The sequence below is a fragment of the Homarus americanus genome, unplaced genomic scaffold (genome assembly GCF_018991925.1).
Source record: "Homarus americanus isolate GMGI-L3 unplaced genomic scaffold, GMGI_Hamer_2.0 scaffold5773, whole genome shotgun sequence".
NCBI lineage: Eukaryota > Metazoa > Arthropoda > Malacostraca > Decapoda > Nephropidae > Homarus > Homarus americanus.
In genome coordinates this window covers 134,590-156,979 of record NW_024717927.1, presented here as the reverse complement: position 1 = coordinate 156,979, position 22,390 = coordinate 134,590, and the positions used below count along the sequence as shown (strand labels likewise).

Here is a 22,390-nt window from a genome sequence, read left to right as displayed (position 1 = left end):
GGAGGAGAGAGGAGAATGATGGAGAGAGGAGAATGATGGAGAGAGGAGATGGTGGAGAGAGGGAATGGAGGGGAGAATGATGGAGAGGGAGAAGAGGGAATGGTGGAGAGAGGAAGAGGAAAATGATGGAGAGAGGAGAAGAGGAGAATGATGGAGAGGATGAGGAGTGTGTCATTGGTGTGCTTCAGCGGCTTTACTTGTGTCAGTAATGTTGGACACTGGTGGAGAGTCACGCCCGCTGTCAGAGGCCGTGGGCGTGATTGCAGTGCTTGGTGGGGAGTGGGGGACGATTGACTGAGAGGGTTGGAGATTTGGAACGAGAGAAGTGGGGTGATGGGGGAGTTAAAACTGCTGCATCATCCTCATCTTTCTTCCTCCTCCTGCTTCCCCCTCCCCTCTCCCTTCCTTTCTCTCTCTCTCTCTCCCATCCTCCTCACCCTCCCTCCTTGTCTCTGTTTTCCTCCCTCCCTTTCCTCCACCTCCCTGCTCCATCGTCCTCCTCACTCTCTCCCCTCCCCACCCCTCTCCCCTCACCCCTCACCCCCCTCCTCCCCCTCTCCCTCTCCCCTCTCCTCCTCACCCCCTCCCCTCTCCCTCCCCCTCACCCTCTCTCCCACCCTCACCCTCTCCCCTCACCCCCTCCACCTCTCCCCCTCACCCCCTCACTCCCACCCTCCATCGAAAATAAAATAAAAAAACTTTAACAGGAAAATATTAATTAGGGTACTTGTTGATATCAGTAGTAAGCATCCCACAGTGTCAGTCACGTGTGGCCTAGAATAGATCACGGTGGTGTAGTGGTGGTGTGGTGTGGTGGTAATGTGGTGGTGTGGTAGGTGTGGTAATGGTGGGGTGGTGGTGGCGTGGTAATGGTGGTGTGGTAGGTGTGGTAATGATGTGGTAGTGGCGTGGTAATGGTGGTGTGGTAGGTGTGGTAATGGTGGTGTGGTAGTGGTGTGGTTAATAACAGTTGAGGTGCCACGGTGCGTAAGGTTTAGTAATTTTGTTGGGGGCCTTGATGTGAAATATGGCACTACTACTAATAATGATGATGATAATAGTTTGAAAGGAAAAAACCGGACCTAGACGGGAGTTATGAGAGATGCTGCGTCACTCCACCTCACCTTGTACGTGTGGCCAGGTAGGTCCTCTTGTACAGTGCCAGGTACCAGGTGATCTATATCTACATGAAGTGGCCAACTCGTCTCTCGGGGCCAGGTTGTCAATATGTCTGAGGAGCCACCAAGCTGAGAGGCTGTACACGTGAGGTGGCAAGAGTTATGACCTCATCATCATCATCATCATTATTATTATTATTACTATTATTATTATTATTATTATTACTATTATTATTATTATTATTATTACTATTATTATTATTATTATTATTATTATTATTATTATTATTATTATTACTATTATTATTATTATTATTATTACTATTATTATTATTATTATTACTATTATTATTATTATTATTATTATTATTATTATTATTATTATTATTATTATTACTATTATTATTATTATTATTATTATTACTATTATTATTATTATTATTACTATTATTATTATTATTATTATTATTATTATTATTATTATTATTATTATTATTATTATTATTATATTATTATTATTATTATTATTATTATTACTATTATTATTATTATTATTACTATTATTACTATTACTATTATTATTATTATTATTATTATTACTATTACTATTATTATTATTATTATTATTATTATTATTATTATTATTATAATTATTATTATTATTATTACTATTATTATTATTGTTATTATTATATTATTATTATTATTATTACTATTATTATTATTATTATTATTTATTATTATTATTATTATTATTACTATTATTATTATTATTATTATTATTATTATTACTATTATTATTATTATTATTATTATTATTATTATTATTATCTCAGCTGCCCCGACCACAACAATTAATCATATGTAAGAGAGACAGTAGTGTGGTGTGGTGTAGTGTAGTGTGTGTAGTGGGTGTGGTGTATTGAGGCCCCGGGGTGTAGTAGGCAGCTCTCTCAGTGTAGGATAGGTTAGGTTAGGTTAGGTCTTTAGGTGAACTAAGTGTCAACTGTCGAAAATCAGAAGTGGATTGGTGTAACAAAGGGCAGAGAGAGAGAGAGAGAGAAAGAGAGAGAGAGAGAGAGAGCTTAGGGTAGTATTGGTGTACAAGTGTTATAGGTAGACGAGGGGAGGGAGGGGGCAATGACCGACTTTACTTGTTAGGTGGTGGTGGTGGTTGTTATTGAGACCTCTTCACCTGCTGATGACGCACGAGGCTGGAGTCAACCCTTTCACGCCCTGGCCTCACCTTGGGTCACCTAACACAACACAACCTAAACACATCACACTAATTCATATTAAATCGATTTGACATTATTATTATTATTATTATTATCATCATCGTTATTGTTGTTGTCCAGGTGTGGTGATTGCTGCATGACAGGAGATGTTGGGGGGTAGTAATTAATAATATGAGTTCAGTAATGGTGTCTGTGTGTGTGTGTGTGACCTATGATGAATGATGTACCTCTATTGATTTTTTTACGTTACCGCCACGCCCTTCACACACACACATTCTCTCTCTCTCTCTCTCTCTCATAAGTCAGTGGCTGTCAGTCTGTCAAGATGGTAGTAGTGTGGCTTAATTTTTCCTCCTTCCTTATATTACTGTATTTCTTAGGTTTCATGTTTATACCTACCTCTCAGCCCCTTCTCCTTCCTTCCCTTCCTTCCTTCCTTCCTTCTTCCTTCCTTCCTTCCTTCCTTCCTTCCTTCCTTCCTTCCTTCCTCTCTCCTCCTTCCTTCCCTCCTCGTGTTGCTGTTGTGATGGCTAGCGTTGTGGTTGTGGTGTTGCTGGTGTGGAGATGGTGGTAGTAGTAATGGTTGTGGTGGTGGAGAAACAAAGAAAACGGAATCACATTATAACCACAGAAAACGGGATATAGCAGCAGCCGTAGAACCAATGGAACCGAGAACCAATGGAGCCGAGAACCAATGGAACCGAGAACCAATGGAGTACAGTAGTTAGTTACGGAGTGGTGGGGAAGGTAGAGGAAGGGGTAGGACAGGGATAGGTGGGTAGGGATGGGGTGGGGAGAGGGGTCACTTGGCTAGTTGTTATGTAATTCTGTCCATCAGTGATATAGGAGGAGGGTAACACTGTCCACTGAGATGTGTGTGGGGGTTAGGTTAGGTTAGGTTAGGTTGCTGTACCTGTATATACTAACAAAACTCTTATTTAATTTAATTGTTTATATTTTATACCGTGAGTCGCCAGCATGTCTGACCCACCGACTCATAAATTGACTCATGTCATTCTCTTCTCCACAGGTGAGTCAGTCGGGAGAGTCATGCCAGTCTCCGGGTCATGTGAGTGTCTGTCTTTGTCTGTCCAGTTAGATACCTTAGTCATGTTATAATACGGAAGCCGTCCTTGTCCTGTACAATAAACAGTAAGTAAATTTGACAGTAAAGTATCCTAGAGTTACTTAAGTGTTTTGTAAGTAATAATTGTGTAGTTTAATTTATTGTGTAACCTGACCTGACTTAACGTAACCTAACCTAACCGTGGCTCCTCCTGGGTCATAGTTTGATGGCGTGTCGTGGGTGGAAAGTTTTAAGCTGGCAATCATGTGTTTGGGTTGAATAGTGTGGTGGTGATTGTGGTGGAGATAGTGGTGGTGGTGGTGGTATGGGACAGTCATGGTGATGGTGGTGTTTAAAGAATAGGGATCACCTGAAGAATCGTCACCCCAGAGTCCGGCAGGGCGACAATTCTTCAGGTGGGGTCAGGAGCCTCCACGGTTGTTAAAATTCAGGGTAGTGTAGTCAGGACCCTCCAGTCAGGTAGGAGGACTATATAATAGTAAGTGGACTCAAAAATATTTAGTCAATTTTGTGGATGTGAATACTGATGGTCACACACAAACGATTGAATCATATTGGAACAAGAACAAGAGTTACATCAAGACCATGCGTGGCTGCAAACTAAGCTTTTTAAATTCTTACCTTCAAGAATTTATGTGGCATGATCGTTTTTCTGATAATCCTCTGGAAATTTTATGTCAACACATTGCTGTTCAGTTCCCTTTGTATTATGCATCACAATAAAGAAGCATAACACAAAGGGATATATTTATGTTATCCTAATTCACTGTGGGCTGGGGCGACGACTCTTCAGGTGGAGCAGGCTGGGGTGACGACTCTTCAGGTGGAGCAGGCTGGGGTGACAATTCTTCAGGTGTGATATCCCGGGGTGACGATTCTTCAGGTGGACATTCTGGGGTGACGATTCTTCAGGTGATCCAAGAATAGTGGTGGTAGTGGAGAATGATGGTGTAGTGGTGATGGTGGCGTCATATGCAAAGTTATAGTGAGCAGCATCAGACTATACTTAGCTAGTATGTTGTGGTTGTTCTGAGGTTTGAGCTGGAAGATGTTGGCTGACTGCCCGCGACCAGGTGACTCTCCTCTCTCTCTCTCTCTCTCTGCCTTTGATGACAATGGCTTAACTCTTAGGAGAAACTTGGAGGATTAACGTGTGGGAGGTGACGGCAGGTAAAGTACACAGGGTGAGGAGGAAGGGAGGTAGAGGAGAGATGGAAGGAGGGGGGTAGAGGAGGGAGGTAGAGGGAGAAGGTAGAGAGGTAGAGGGAGAGAGAGAGGGAAGAAGGGGAGAGAGGGGAGGGGGGAGAGAGGAGAGAGGGAAGAAGGGGGGACAGGGAGGAGGAGGAGGAACCATACTCAGGTGACCTGGTTTGAGTGAAGTCACCCAGAAGGTTTATTCTACCTGCCCTAAACGTACCAGGGCGACGCTCCTGTTGTGGTAGTTTTATTACGATGGTAGGTGGTCGTGATAGTAGTAGGTGGTCGTGGATGGTGGGTAGGTCGTGGATGGTGGTAGGTGTCGTGGATGGTGGTCGTGATGGTGGTAGGTGGTCGTGATGGTAGGTGGTCGGGTGGTGGTAGGTGGTCGTGATGGTGGTAGGTAGTAGTGGATGGTGGTAGGTAGTAGGGTGGTGGTAGGTGGTCGTGGATGGTGGTAGGTGGTCGTGGTAGGTCGTGGATGGTAGTAGTGGATGGTAGGTAGTAGTGGATGGTAGGTGGTCGTGGATGGTGGTAGGGTAGTAGTGGATGGTGGTAGGTGGTCGTGGATGTTGGTAGGTGGTCGTGGATGGCGGTTGAAGATGACTGAGGTGGGTTGTGGGGATGTCTCGTGGATGGTGTGGCAGAGGGGAGACAGCAGGAGGGAGGATAGGGAGGCAGTAGGAGAGGGAGACAGGGAGGGGGGGGAGACAGCGGGAGGAGGATAGGAAGACAGGAGGAGGAAGGGGGCAAGAGCAGAAGGGTTGATAGGGAGGCAGGAGGAAACAGGAGGCAGCAGGAGGAGGAAGGGGAGACAGCGGGAGGGAGGATAGGGAGGCAGTAGGAGGAAGGAGGAAGACAGGAGTATGGACGGTACTGTTCACTTGACATGATCAATTGTAGAGCGCACCCAAGGTTAATTTACGTAAGGTAACTGCTGCCTCATACTGCCTCCACTCACGTCTATTGTGGGTCAAGGGTGGGTCGCTGGGTGATTGACACGTCTATAGGGTGGGTCGCTGGGTGATTGACACGTCTATAGGGTAGGTCGCTGGGTGATTGACACGTCTATAGTCATGAGGTGGGTGGGTGATTGACACGTCTACAGTATAGGGTGGGTCACGGGGTGGGTTGGTGATTGAGGCGTCTATAGGGTGGGTCATGAGGTGGGTGGGTGGGTGATTGACACGTCTACAGGGTGGGTCGTGGGTTGCTGGGTGATTGAGGCGGCTATAGGGTGGGCCACGGGGTGGGTGATTGACACGTCTATAGGGTGGGTCATGAGGTGGGTTGGTGGGTGATTGACACGTCTATAGGGTGGGTCACGGGTGGGTCGCGTGATTGACACGTCTATAGGGTGGGTCATGAGGTGGGTTGGTGGGTAGGTACAGTAGCTAAGTGTACGGCATCTTGTAACAGGATAGTGATGCCCCACCTCTAAGAGAGAGAGAGAGCTCCACTACCTGGTGATCTTAACAGCAGCTTCGTTCTTTAAATGTCTAACCCGTCAGTTTTCATCACGAGCTTATTGTTGGCCAGCAGAACTATCAAGTGTTGTGAGGAGTAGGATCTGCTGGAGTACGATATGCTGGAGTAGGACCTCAACCCGACGCCTCATCCTCCAGACAGTGTGTAGGTCTTTGGTGTGTGGCTCGGTGTGAAGACGGTGACCCCCCCCACCACCCTTTCTACTGGGGGCTTCCGTGATGACGTCAGATGTCTGTACTGTAGGTGTGTCTCCATGTGTTGTGTAGGTGAGGGGAGAGGAGGGGTGAGGGAGAACAGTGAGGGGAGAACAGTGAGGGGTGAGGGGAGAGGAGGTTCAAGTAAGGCCTCCCTGACTTCATACGACCTCTCTTGGGGATGCTCTTACATAGCTGTCGGGTCACGTGAAGATTAGGCACCTCAGCTTATTTCAGCTATAAAGCTTAAATACCATAATGCTAACCTAACCTAACTTAACCAAACCTAACCTGATCTAACCTAACCTAACCTAACTAAATGCTTAACCAAACCTAACTTGACGAAATACTAACCCAACCTAACCTAACCTAATCTAACCTAACCTAACCTAATCTAACCTAACCTAACCATGACATAAGCGTAGTTAGTTATCAGTAAATTACGGAAAAAGAAATAAAAATAAATTAGCATCTCATTTATTAATCTACAGGTGGACAGTAATATAATCTAAGCAATTAAAGGAAAAGTACTTTACAGAATTGTCAAAAGTTAAATAATATTACACGTCAATTAGTAGTACACACACACACACACACACACACACACACACACACATTATCGTTCAAATGTATCATAATTTTGTTTTTATCAGAAAGTTTGTAAATAATGAGTTAAAATTGGATTATATTTGAGCTGGTTAATAATTTATCCTTACCTGTGTTGTATAATTACCCCAGGATAACAAGTCCAGGTTTAAGGTGAAATAAACTAGGTTGCTTAAATCCCCCGGGTAACGACACACACTACTATCAACCTGGACAGACAGGTGACAGGCAGGTGACAGACGGGTGACAGACGGGTGACCTATATATTTCAACAGATTCTCTTTCATGTTTTGGTAAGGTGGATCTCTGTGTGTGTGTGTGTGTGTGTGGGTCAAACAGTAACAAAACAAAACAGTGTGGGTTCATATCCTCCCCCTTGCAGGACCTCACTGGCGTGCCCTGTGGACCACCATCACTGCCACTGATTATTACTGATTGATTCTGATGGTCCGGCCCTAGATAACGTATGGTGTGTGTGTGTGTGTGTGTGCGTGTGTGTGTGTGCGTGTGTGTGTGTGTGGCACAAGAATGAGACAGAGAACAGGTAAACAGCAGCTACCTGGTGGCGTATCTCCCTCACACCCCCTTCAGGTGTCTTGTTCCCCCTCCTCCCTTCCTCACCCCTCACTCTCCCTCAGGTGTGTTGTTCCCCACACCCCTCCCCGTTACCCTCTCCCCCTTCCTAAACCCTCTCCCCTCCCTCGTAACCCATTCCTCCTCCTAACCCCCCCTCCCCTCCCCACTTCCTCTCACCCACTCCCCTAACCCACTCTCCCAACCCCCCTCCCCCAACCCACTCCTCCCCCAACCCCCCTCCTCACTCCACCCCTCCCTACTAACCCATTCCCTCACCCACTCCTCCTCCTCCCCCACTCCTCCCCCCTCCTCCTAACTCCTCCCCTCACTCCCCTCCTAACCCCCCCTCCCTCTCCCCTCCTCCTAAACCCAGTCCCTCCTTACCCATCTTGTAAACGCCTTCAAAACCCAACGTCAACTACGACTGTTACTTCAGTATTGGAAATATATCAGGATTTTGGATTAATGTCCCAGAGATAGATAGAGACGTCTCATCAATGTGGGTCACTCATGAGGCCCTTGAGGAAGTAACTCATTCATAAGGTGAGTGACGTGTGCCAATCAAGTAAGGGGTCACTCAATGGGCAGTTGGTGGCAGTGACGATGCAGTGGTTGTTGCAGTGTGGTGGTGTTGTAGAGCAGATGTAGTGTGGTGGTAGAGTGATGTGGCTGTATGGTGTTGTAGAGTGATGTTGCTGTATGGTGTTGTAGTGTGGTGGTTGTAAAGTGATGTGGCTGTATGGTGTTGTAGAGTGATGTGGCTGTATGGTGTTGTAGAGTGATGTTGCTGTATGGTGTTGTTGAGTGATGTGGCTGTATGGTGTTGTAGTGTGGTGGTGTAGAGTGATGTGGCTGTATGGTGTTGTAGTGTGGTGGTTGTAAAGTGATGTGGCTGTATGGTGTTGTAGAGTGGTGGTGTTGTAGAGTGATGTGGCTGTATGGTGTTGTAGAGTGATGTTGCTGTATGGTGTTGTTGGAGTGATGTGGCTGTATGGTGTTGTAGTGTGGTGGTGTTGTAGTGTGATGTGGCTGTATGGTGTTGTAGAGTGATGTGGCTGTATGGTGTTGTAGAGTGATGGGTTGTATGGTGGTGTAGAGTGATGTGGCTGTATGGTGTTGTAGAGTGATGTGGTTGTATGGTGTTGTAAGGGGTGGTGTGCTGTAGAGTGATGTTGCTGTATGGTGTTGTAGAGTGATGTGGCTGTATGGTGTTGTTGAGTGATGTGGCTGTATGGTGTTGTAGTGTGGTGTTGTTGTTGAGTGATGTGGTATGGTGTTGTACAGTGATGTGGCTGTATGATGTTATAGTGTGGTGATGTGGCTGTATGGTGTTGTGGTGTGGTGTTGTTGTTCAGTGATGTGGCTGTATGGTGTTGTTGAGTGATGCGGCTGTATGGTGTTATAGTGTGGTGGTGTTGTTGAGTGATGTGGCTGTATGGTGTTATAGTGTGGTGATGCTATATGGGTATAGTGTGGTGATGTGGCTGTATGGTGTTATAGTGTGGTGTTGTTGGGTGTTGTGGCTGTATGGTGTTGGGTAGTGTGTGTTGTAGAGTGATGTGGCTGTATGGTGTTGTAGAGTGATGTGGCTGTATGGTAGTTAGTGTGGTACAGTGGACCTGATACGGTGTGTGGTGATCTGTGGCTGGACGACCCTAGCGACCATTTCATTGCCATAGTAACCTCTTATCACACTTCCCACCTCACCTACCACCTCACCTACCCCACCTCACCTACCACCTCACCACCCACCTCACCTCACCTCACCTACCACTTCACCTCACCTACCACCTTACCTTACCTCACCTCATACATCTACCACACCCCACCACCACCACTACACCTCACCTACCACCTCACCTCACCTACCACCACCACTCTCACCCACACTCACCACCTACCTTACCTACCTCACCTCACCTCACCACCCACACCTCCACCCACTCTCTTACCTTACCTCACCTACCCACCACTCACCTACTCTCTTACCTTACCCTCACCTACCACTTCACCTCCCCACACCCTCACCTACCCACCTACACACCTTCACCTCACCCCACCTTCCACCGCCATTCTACTTTACATAACAATCAGGTCATGCCATATAACAAACACTGTACAACAAAAATAGACACTCCTTGTATTCAAATGATGTGTGTGTGTGTGTGTGTGTGTGTGTGTGTGTGTGTGTGTGTGTGAAAAGTAGAATCATTAGCGTAAGAATGGATAGAATTAGCCAGTGTGAAGTAAATCATTGATAAAAGAAGGAAGAAAGTAGGTGAAGGAACAGAACCCTGTGGGACACTAACTATTGGTAAGAAAGGGAGAGGTCGATCCCATGACAACAACTGCCATGGATCGGTTCTCAAGGAAGCTAGAGATTAGAGAACAAAGTGGGGAAGAGAAACCAAGAGGAGTTTAGAAAGCAAAGACTTGTGCCATACTCTGTCAAATGCTTTGGAGATGTCGAGGGCCACGACAAAAGTTTCCCCATAATCCCTAAGAGAGGATGACCAAAGATGGGTGCAGTAGAGAGCAGATCACCAGTAGATCTCGCCTGGTGAAAGCCACACTGGTGACCAGACAAAAGAGAATGGCCTTCAAGGTGACGGAGAAAATGGGAGTTAAAGATAGTTTCGAAAATCGTGGGGGGGTTAGGTTAGAATGTTAGGTTAGGAGGTTAGGTTAGGTGGGTTAGGTACCCTCGAAGTTTCAAACGATCCTATCTCGTACCCATTACCTCTGTCCGTTATCTCTCTATCTCCCGGAGTCTCACTTCATTCGATTACAGTACCACCTGAATATACGGGTCACCTTCTCTCTCTCTCTCAGGAAGCGATGACCTTTTTATTCCTTGTGTTGTTGTTATTTATTTAATTACTTTTTAGCCTCTTATTGTGTATCATCTGTTACGTCATCGTCTTCATCTGTATACGACTATTTTTAATTTATCTTTTTTTGTTTATTGTTTATGTTTTTGTTTGTCGTGTTTTCTTCTTCTTTTTTGTTTGTCGTGTTTTTTTCTTTCTTTTTTGTTTGTCTTTTTGTTTACGCCTCTGTCTCCACCACCACAACACTTCGTCTGTGCTCAGGTCCCCACTCCACCCACCCCCCCCCCCACCCACCGAGGGGGAAGAGTCAGAACTCTGAGATCCATAATGCAAGTGTGGAACAAAGAGTGGTCATGGTGTGTGTGTGTGTGTGTGTGTGTGTGTGTGTGTGTGTGTGTGTGTGTGTGTGTGTGTGTGTGTGTGAAACATCAACAACAATGGCTGGCTGGAGAGCACCTGTGGCCAGACAATGTAGGTGGTGGCAGCTGATGAGAAAAAAAATTTGGTGTGCCAGGTATAGGTGGTGGATGGAAATGAACTGAAGGTGGATGTGGATAGAGTTTGGTTATTTTGAGATCACACACACACACACACACACACACACACACACACACACATATGTCTCAATCAAATATGTATATTTTCAGCCACCAGCTACCCAGCACTCTCTATGTAACCGTTTATTGTGTACCTCAAACGTGTAAGTGTCATAAATGGAAGCCTCCTCACCTTTCCTCCAACATATAAACTTTCCTCTCTACCCATAAAATATACCTCCCAGTGTGTTTTTTCAGCATAATTTAGCATACCTCAGCGTTTTTCAGCATCTCTCAGCGTCTCTCAGCATCTCTCAGCACCATGGCATCTCTCAGTGCCTCAGTGTCTCTCAGCTTCTCTCAGCTTCCCTCGGCATCTCTCAGCGTCTCGTAGCATCTCTCAGCGTCTCTCAGCCTCTCGCAGCAACTCTCAGCGTCTTGCAGCATCTCAGCATATCTCAGCGTCTCTCAGCATCTCACGTCTCAGCATCTCTCCCATCTTTCAGCTCCCCAGCATCTCTCAGTATCTCTCAGTATCTCTCAGTGCTCTCAGATATCTCAAAATCCCACACCCGTGTTTAACAACAAGGAGAGAAACTCGTAGTGGTGGACAATGACACACCAGGTGAAGGCACCAGGTGGAAGAGACACCAGGTGGGAGAGACAGCAGGTAGAGGGAGACACCAGGTGGAGGAGACACCAGGTGGAGACATCAGACCGGAGACACCAAGTGGAGAGGGAGACATCAGGTGGAGGGGACACCAGGTGGAGGGAGACAGCAGGTGGAGGAGACAGCAGGTGGAGGGAGACACCAGGTGAAGGAGACACCAGGAGGGAGACACCAGGTGGAGGGAGACACCAGGTGGAGGAGACATCAGGTGGAAGGAGACACCAGGTGGAGGGAACACCAACACCAGGTGGAGGGAGACACCAGGTGGAGCAGCAGGTGGAGGAGACAGCAGGTGGAGGAGACAGCAGGTGGAGGGAGACAGCAGGTGGAGGGAACACAGGTGGAGGGAGACACCAGGTTGAGGGACACATAAAGAGCACAGGAAAGGGAGACATCAGTGGAAGAGACACCAGGTGGAAGGAGACACCAGGTGGAGGGAGACAACAGGTGGGAGGGAGACAGCAGGTGGAAGGACACCAGGTGGAGGGAGACAGCAGGTGGAGGACAGGTGGAGGAGACACCAGGTGGAGGGAGACAGCAGGTAGGAGACATCAGGTGGAAGGAGACACCAGGTGGAGGAGACACCAGGTGGAGGAGACAGCAGGTGGAGGGAACAGCAGGTGGGAGGAACCACCAGGTGGAGAGAGACACAACACAAACACCAAAACACCAAAACACTGGATGGAGACAGCATGTGGGAGGAGACACCAGGTGGAGGGAAACACCAGGTGGAACAAAAACACCAAGAGACACCAGGTGGAAGAGACAGGTGGAGGCACACAGCAGGGAGGAGACACCCAGGTGAAGGAGACACCAGGTGAAGGGAGAGCCCAGAGGAGGAGACACCAGGTGAAGGAGACAACAGGTGGAAGGGACACACCAGGTGGAGGGAACACCAGGTGGAGAGAGACATCAGGTGGAAGGGAGCCACTGTACCCAGGTGGGAGGGAACACCCAGGTGGAGGAGACACAGGTGGAGAGGAAGACACCAGGTGGAGGCACATTGACCACCAGGGAGGAGACACCAGTGGAGGAGACACAGGTGGAGGGAGACAGAACAGGTGGAGGGAGACAGCAGTGGAGGGAGACACCAGGTAAAGGAGGGAGACATCAGGTGGAGGGAGACATCAGTTGGAAAGACACCAGGTGGAGGGGAAACAGCAGGTAGAAGGAGACAGCAGGAGGGAGACAGCAGTGAAGGAACACCAGGTGAAGAGGGACAGCAGGTGGAGGGAGACAGCAGGTGGAGGGGGACACAGCAGGTGGAGGAGACAGCAGGTGGAGGGAAGCAGGTGGAGGGAGAGACATCAGGTGGAAGGGAACACCAGGTGGGAAGGAGACACCAGGTGGAGGGAGACAGCAGGTGGAGGGAGACAGCAGGTGGAGGGGAGACAGCAGGTGGAGGAGACAGTGGAGGGAGACAGCAGGTGGAGGGAGACACCAGGTGGAGGGAGACATCAGTGGAAGGGAGACACCAGGTGGAGGGGAGACAGCAGGTGGAGGAGACCCAGCAGGTGGAGGGAGACAGCAGGTGGAGAAAAACACCAGGTGGAGGGAGCACCAGGTGGAGGGAAGACACCAGGAGGAGACACCAGGTGGAGGGAGGACAGCAGGTGGAGAGGAGACATCAGGTGGAAGGAGACACCAGGTGGAGGGGAGACAGCAGGTGGAGGAGACACCAGGTGGAGGGAGACACCAGGTGGAGGGAGACATCAGGTGGAAGGAGAACAGGTGGAGGGAGACAGCAGGTGGAGAGACACCAGGTGGAGGGAGACAGCAGGTGGAGGGAGACAGCAGGTGGAGGAGACAGCAGGTGGAGGGAGACACCAGGTGGAGAGAGACACCAGGTGGAGGAGCATCAGGTGGAGGAGACACCAGGTGGAGGAGACACCAGGTGGAGAGAGACAGCAGGTGGAGGAGACAGCAGGGAGGAGGACAGCAGGTGTGGAGAGGAAACACCAGGTGGAGGGAGACAGCAGGTGTGGTACGAGGAGGGGGAGCCCCCTTAGTGTGTGTCATCACCTGGGTCACTAGACTGATACTGCACACCTGACTCTAGACTTACACTGCACACCTGACACTAGACTAATACTGCACACCTGACACTAGACTGATACTGATGTTGATTTGGTTCATCTTATATTCGTGTTGTGACAAAATGTGGAGATTGAGTTTACAGGAGAGTGAGAGTGAGTAGGTAGGTGAGTTGGTTAGTTAATTAGTGAGTGAGTTAATTAGTGAAATGGTAGAGTGAACTAATGAGTGGAGTGAGCTATTTGGTTAGTAAGATTTAGCTAGTGAGTGAGTTGGTAAGGTGGTGCAGTGGTCATGTCTGTATACACCTGTCCAGGAGATGTATCGTAAGTGCAGTAGTCATGTCTGTATACACCTGTCAAGAGATGTGTATCGTAGGTACGTTAGTATGTCTGTATACACCTGTCAGGAGATATATCGTAGGTACGGTAGTCATGTCTGTATACACCTGTCAGGAGAGATGTATCGTAGGTACAGTAGTCATGTCTGTATACACCTGTCAGGAGATGTATCGTAGGTACGGTAGTCATGTCTGTATACACCTGTCAGGAGATGTATCATGGTACAGTAGTCATGTCTGTATACACCTGTCAGGAGATGTATCTGTGGGTACGGTAGTCATGTCTGTATACACCTGTCAGGAGATGTATCGTAGGTACGTAGTCATGTCTGTATACACCTGTCAGGAGATGTATCGTAGGTACAGTAGTCATGTCTGTATACACCTGTCAGGAGATGTATCGTAGTACAGTAGTCATGTCTGTATACACCTGTCAGGAGATGTATCGTAGTACAGTAGTCATGTCTGTATACACCTGTCAGGAGATGTATCGTAGGTACAGTGGTCATGTCGTATACACCTGTCAGGGAGATGTATCGTAGGTACGATAGTCATGTCTGTATACACCTGTCAGGGAATGTATCGTAAGTACGGTAGTCATGTCTGTATACACCTGTCAGGAGATGTATCGTAGGTACAGTAGTCATGTCTATACACCTGTCCAGGAGTATCGTAGGTACAGTGGTATGTCTTGTATATACACCTGTCAGGAGATGTATCGTGGTAAGGTAGTCATGACTCTATACCTGTCAGGAGATGTATCGTAGGTACGGTAGTCATGTCTATATACACCTGTCAGGAGATGTATCTAATGGGTACGGTAGTCATGTCTGTATACACCTGTCAGGAGATGTATCGTAGAATGCAGTAGTCATGTCTGTATACACCTGTCAGGGAGATGTATCGTAGGTACGGTAGTCATGTCTGTATACACCTGTCAGGAGATGTATCGTAGGTACGGTAGTCATGCACCTGATTATTAAACACTCATGCGCTACCTGGAGAGGTTAAGTTAGGTTTAGGTTAGGTTAAGTTAGGTTTAGGTTAGGTTAAGTTAGGTTAGGTTTAGGTTAGGTTAGGAGGTGTTGGAGGAGGAGGGACACCTGATGCAGAAGAGCCAAGGTTGGTGGTGTATCATGTGTCAGTGTGTGGTCTCTCTCTCTCTCTCTCTCTCTCTCTCTCTCTCTCTCTCTCTCTCTCTCAAATGATATGGTATCGACAAAGGAACTTAATGCGCGCACACACACACACACACACACACACACACACACACCTGTGGCGTCCCCAAAGGCACCAAGATGGGACCACTCTGCTTCCATATGCTCATCAATGATGCCCTAAGAGAAACCCCCGCTAGCTGGAAATATGTGACGACTCCACCATTGGGATCAGCGTCAACAATTCTGCTCCCGACCTATACCGCCCTTCAGGATTTATTGAACAGTCTCCAAAACTGGGCCACCAACAACCATGTCACCATCAACCATACAAAGACCATGGTTATGCATCAACCTCTCCTCCTACATTGTCCCACCTCCTTCCATTACTTTAGGTCCGAACACACTTCAGGTTGTAGATTCACAGCTCCTCAGCGTCCCATAGACAACAAACTAAATTGGAAACCACACGTCAGTGAAGTTGTCAAATCCTCCAGTTTCCGTCTCCACCTCCTCCGCCGACTCAAGTCCCTCAGGTTCCTGCCCCGAGCTCCTCAGTGTTTACTCAACATTCATACTTCCCAGCTCACCTATGCCTCCTCTACCTGGTCCTCCTAAATGCCACACAGCAAACACCTAGACAAAGTGCAAGGGGGCATGCAAGATCATTCTCTCCCTTCCTATTCCACATATCAAGCGCTCAACACACTGACCCTTTCGACTCTCTCACTGACCATCACCACGACCTCATCTGCAAATTTGGTAGGCTTCTGCACCATCCTCACTTCACAGCTCCTACTACCACCTGAGATCCCTCGCCGAGAATTGCTGTTCAACACCACAACCGCATCCAGCCCATCAGTGCACGAACTGATCGCTATAAGAACAACCCAGTCCCAACCATTGTAAAAATTATCAACTTGTAATAAACCAGTGTATTCTCTCCAGTAAATCCTACTTCTTACACTGACACTGTTGAAATGAACTGTAGTTTGACTTTTCCCCACCTAGTTATTATATATCTTATTTGTGTCACTTATGCTACTTGTATATTATTTGTAAATCGAAACCCATTCCCCAATTATGTAACTGTATATTTTCAGCCTTCCGGCTGCTATATCTTTCAATAAACCGTTAATTATTATTATTATTACACACACACACACAGGTCACCTTCAACAACAAAAGATAATTACTCCATTAAGTGCTTAATTACGCATGACGTCACTGGTCCCGGGTCAAATGGGCGTGCAGTAGTTTGCCTATTAAGAGTTTATAAGTGGTCAACCTCTTTGTTATTTTGATGCAGGTAATTAGTAATGGTCTCTTGATCATTTGTCAGGTGAACAGGTGTGTGTGTGGGAGGGAGGGTGTACTGACGATAATGACTGTGTAATGATAATGGTAATACCTGTAATAATAATAATAATAATGATAATAATGACGCTATATATTCACCTTACCTTAACTACCCTCATTTCCCCTCACATCCCTCATCTCTCCCCTCATCCTCTCAGCGCCTCCAGGAATAGCAGTAGATCGATCGAACCTGCTTAGCTGCACCCCTCTCACCCCCACTCCTCTCACCCCCACTTCCCTCAGTCCCCCCCTCCCTCTATTACCAACAAGAATCAGGTCAAGGACTCGGGGGGCTGGGAGGGGGGCAACGTAGGAAGGAAGGGAGGAAGAATGGGAAAGGAGAGAGTGAAGTAAGGAGAAGGCAGGAGGGAGTGGGAGGGGCGAGAGTAGGGAGTTAAGGGGTATAGAGTAGGGAGAGAGAGAGTATAGGGAGGTATGAGGAAGTGAGAAGAGGGAGGTGGATCAAGTATAACAGGAAGGGAAATATCCGGGTGTGTGTGTGTGTGTGTGTGTGGTCAATTCTGACAAGGTAAGAACCGTAACTTTATCAAGTGTCAGACACCTGAGGTCTATGAAACACTCAGTACTGTTGGATTTGACGGGGTTGTCCTGGTGCCTCCTGCTGACCTGCGGACTGTTGCCACATCCTAGTTAAACACTTCCCTCTATACTCTGAAGTCAGATGCTCGTAACTTTAATCCACGTATACTCAGTATACGTCCTACCAACACCCTGCGAGAGACCCACAAGCAGCTGTCATAGTTAAATGGAAGGGGAAGGAGTGCCCACCACTGTTGAGGCCCACTCAGTCCTCCATCCACTGTATGCAGAACCCTATCACCCCAGGCCTGCTTTTTGTGTCATCTTCTCCCATTGGGGTTTGCACCTGCACCGCCTGCTGCCGACGTGATCGTCCCAGATGTTGCTTCTGTTCACCAAACCATCACTCCTCCGTCTGTGCCGAGAAAATCAAATACCACCTCAATGGGGGTGGTGTGGGCCTTTGTTGACCCCAGGTGCTGTAATTGTGGTGGCTGGCACAATGCTGACTCGCGACAATGCCCCAAACGTCACCCTGTCCCAGGAGAAAAGCTTCCCAAAGGAAGGCTGCGTCAACCTCAACCTCCCCCTAGCCACGGGCCGCATCTCGTCCCTCCTCTGAACACCTTCAGCAACACCTGCCCCTGCCTGGCCTCACCTGGCTGCAACACAGCAGTCCAGCCGTCTCCTAGCTCAACTACTACTGGGCCTCCTCCTGTCTGTACTCTGAGGCTGTCAGGCCTTGTGCTCCCACCGGTGCCCCCCACAACCCCCCTCCAGTGACACGACACGGCGGGAGTGAGGAAGGAGTAAACGTCACTGTACCTGACCTCTGTGAGTTAGGTTAGGCGAGGTGACCTTTTATGTGAGGCTCACTGGAGGACAGAGGCACCTGGAGGCACATGACCTGCTCTCCCACCCCACCTCTACGTCCCACACTCACCGTCCCCCTCCCAGAGAGTTTATCACCTCAAAGCTCTCTCTCTCTCTCTCTCACACACACACACACACACACACACACACACACACACACACACAGAATTTCAGACATTTAGTAAAAGGAGGAGGAGCATATAGGGAGAAGGAGCATGGCGTGAGGAAGAGAGAATAGAGGGAGGAGAGGGAGAATAGAGCGAGGAGAGGCAGCGCATGGAGGTGGAGGGGCAGCATGGGGAGGAAGGGCAGCATAGAGGGAGGAGAGGGAGCATAGCGTGAGGAAGAGAGAGAAGCCGTACTAGAGGGAGGGAGGAGTGTGTGGTCAGGATTAACTACGTAGCTGTGGTTGGGGCAGTGTGGGTACAGGAGGCTGTAGGTCAAGTGGATCACTGTACCTCTACCCCCACTGTGGTAGAGGTCGTGGGTAGTGGTGGTGGTGGTGGTGGTGGTGTGGTTGGGGGTGGTGGTGTGGTGGTGGTGGTGGTGGTTGGGGGTGGTGGTATTGGTGGTGGTTGGGGTGGTAGCGGGTACTGGTAGTTGTGATGTAGTAGTAGTTGGTGATGGGTGGGGTAGGGTGGGGGGGGGTGGGCAGGGCGTGGTGGTGGTGTGGTGATAGTGGTGGCCTTCACCGTCATCAGCTTATCATGTGGGGGAGGGGTGAGGGATGGTAGGGGAGGGGGGGTGAGGATGGGTGGCAGGATGTGGGTAGTGGGTGCAAGGATGGGAGGTAGTGGGTGGCAGGATGTGGAGTAATGGGTGGCAAGGATGTGGAGTATGGGTGGCAAGGATGTAGATGTGGTGGCAAGGATGTGGGTAATGAGTGGCAAGGATGTGGAGTAATCGGTGGCAAGGATGTGGAGTAATGAGTGAAGGAGTGGAGTAACAGTGTAAGGATGTGGAGAAGGGCTGGATGTGGAGTAATGGGTGCAAGGATGTGGAGAATGGCAGGATGTGGAGTAATGGGTGGCAGGATGTGGAGTAATGGGTGCAAGGATGTGGAGTAATGTGAGCAAGGATGTGGAGTAATGGGTGGCAAGGATGTGGAGTAATGGTGGCAAGGATGTGGAGTAATCGGTGGCAAGGATGTGGGTAATGGGTGGCAAGGATGATGGAGTAATGGGGCAGGATGAGTAATGGTGGCAAGGATGTGGAGTAATGGGTGGCAAGGATGTGGAGTAATGGGTGAAGGATGTGGAGTAATGGGTGGCAAGGATGTGGGTAATGGGTGTAGGATGGATGATGATAGGGAGGGGCGGCGGTGATGGTAACAGTAATTATCACTTATTATCGGTGTGTGTGTGTGTGTGTGTGTGTGTGACCGTAATCTGGCAGTACGGTTGAGAGATACTATTAGTGTTAAGGGCCGTACTACTTCCCACACCTCGAGGTCCTGTACTTGTGATTGACCTGTCTTGACCTGTGATGTGTGACCTGTCTTTACCTTTGATGTGTGACCTGTCTTGACTGTGATGTGTGACCTGTCTTGACCTTTGATGTGTGGCCTCTTGACTGATGTGTGGCCTGTCTTGACCTGTGATGTGGACCTGTTTGACCTGGATTGACTGTCGACCTGGATGACCTGTCGACCTGTGATGTGTGACCTGTCTTGACCTTTGATGTGTGACCTGTCTTGACCTTGATGTGTGACCTGTCTGACCTGTGATAATGTGGCCTGTCGTGACCTGTGATGTGTGACCTGTCTTGACCTTTGATGTGTGACCTGTCTTGACCTTTGATGTGTGACCTGTCTTGACCTGTGATGTGTGGCCTGTCTTGACCTGTGATGTGTGACCTGTTTTGACCTGTGATGTGTGACCTGTCGACCTGTGATGTGTGACCTGTCTTCTCTTCTGATGTGTAATGGTGACAGGTTGATGGTGTGGTGATGGTGACAGGGTGATGGTGTAGTGATAGTGTGTAATGGTGAAGTCTGTGGTGAGAGGGTGATGGTGACGGACTCCAGAGAAAACGGGTCTTTACCCCTAACTTGTCTAGAGTGTTTCTTCTGAGGTACACACACACACACACACACACCATCTGTGAGGGAATTACTACACCACGTGAGGCCCCTCATAACGCCATCTGTAAGGGAATTACTACACCACGTGAGGCCCCTCATAACACCATCTGTGAGGGAATTACTACACCACGTGAGGCCCCTCATAACACCATCTGTGAGGGAACTACTACACCACGTGAGGCCCCTCATAACACCTGCCCTAGAGGTGGGAATTACTACACCACGTGAGGCCCCTCATAACACCATCTGTGAGGGAACCACACACCACGTGAGGTCCCCTATAACACCATCTGTGAGGGAACTACTACACCACGTGAGGTCCCTCCTATCACCATCTGGGAGGAGTTACACTATGTTTTGTTGTTCAATACCTAGCATTAATCTGTATGTTCACTGTATGTTCCTTTACCTTTCTCTAATGAAGGCTTTTGTTAAACCACCAATGTATGTAATAAGTCATTTATGTCCAATGTATATTTTCAGCCTTCGGGCTGCAGAACTTTTTCAATAAACCGTTAATTATTATTATTATTATTATTATACACACACACACACCTGGAGAAACAGACACTCACTCCCTCCCTTAAAACATACAGAAGTTGCATATGTATTAATACAATAGACACAGGTGTGGGGGGGGGGGTGTATTAACAGGTAATTAGTATATTAATGAGGGTCTTTAATCTATTTTCAGGTAGGTGTCAAGGTGCCCACGAGAGGTCGTTAGTGAGGTGGTAATGTACTGCTGTTATTGTTGTTGTGGGAGTGAAAAGTGAGACAAATTAACGTGTGTTTGTTGTTAGGTTATTATTATTATTGTTGTTGTTGTTGTTATTGTTGTCGTTGTTGTTATTGTTGTTGTTGCTGTTCTTGTTGTTCTTGTTGTTTACTCTTCGCGTACCTAGACAAATCAACCATGGACAATCCAGCAAAGAGTGGGGGAGGGAGGGGTAGAGTTCTGCCTTGGGGGGGACTGAGCTTTGTAGAGCTGACACAGGTAGAAGTATTCCCACCAAAGGGGGAGGGGTAGGAGGAGCACTTGAGCATCGTCATGGTGAGACGTGGGCGGGCTCTCCTCCAGGTAGGTAGTCAGTACGGAGCGGCTGTATGGACAGGTCCTGGGGTGATGCTCCTGAGTCACTATCAGTCAAATGAGGTTCTTATTCATAGTAGACGCCCAATCTAAGGATGTGGTTGTATATATAAGTAGATGGCGCAAGAAAGTGGATAAAGATAAGTGGATGATACAAAAAGTGGATTAATGGATAAACGTAAGTGGATAATGCAGAAAAGTTGATCAGGTATTAGGCAGCTACCAAACAGGGAGGTACTACCGCCTGGGAAGATATTGGAAGCATAATGTGTTGTCTAATGGTAGACCCTGCTGCCATATGGCATCACGAAAATTGTGACCAAGTCCCAGGTTGATGATCTGACTTTCTGCCTCATTTACACACAATTGCAGAGTCTCAATTGTTTCTTACTATTAACAACACAACATACATATATTGTTTCTCACTATTGATTTTTTATGATCTTTTATTATTATTATTATTATTATTATTATTTTTATTATTATTATTATTATTATTATTATTATTATAATTATTATTATTATTATTTTCGCCCCCCAGGCCTAGATGTATTTATATATATATATTATAATTATCTCCCGTGTAAATTAGTGAGTTATAATTTGAGTTTTAGTTGAGGATTAGGTGAGACTCACAACAGGTAACATCCGATACTGTATCTAATTAATTTACAGGTATAGTATGTGTGGTGTTGTATATATATATATATATATATATATATATATATATATATATATATATATATATATATATATATATACACTTCATTTTTAGTCCATATAACACGCGTTCCCTAGTCCCACCCAGTAGGTCGAGGGTTCGAATCCTGGCTGGTGAGGTTATATATATATATATATATATATATATATATATATATATATATATATATATATATATATATATATATATGTATGTATGTGTGTGTGTGTGTGTGTGTGTGTTATCCACTGTCGAGGCTCTTAAAAGTATACAGGAAATTGAGTCTCGTTTCGCTCGTCCGGAATAAATCTCATATTTATTAAACTAATATTAAACACACACACACACACACACACACACACACACACACACACACACACACCTGGTCTCACTGACTTCTTGAGTGGACGTTGCCAGGCAGTGATGTATCAGGGCTTGGTCTCCACATTCCAACACCTCACCTGCCGTGTTCCCCAGGGGACCAAGATGGGTCCACTGTGCTTCCTCATCCTGATCAACGACGCTCTATCGGACACTCCTCACAGGTGGAAGTACGTGGATGACTGCACTGTGGGGGTTTCAGTGGACAACACCGCACCAGACTACTCATCGCTACAAGGCACCCTGGACAGGCTACAGGCATGGACTACGGAGAACAAGGTCACCATCA

At 47.5% G+C, this 22,390-nt stretch overlaps 1 protein-coding gene across 3 annotated transcripts in view; it reads left to right on the top strand.

Annotated features, from left to right (window-relative positions):
• LOC121859062 (thyrotroph embryonic factor-like) overlaps nucleotides 1-22,390 on the top strand; it is a 116,541-nt gene that overhangs the window by 5,752 nt on the left and 88,399 nt on the right. The window lies entirely within an intron of this gene.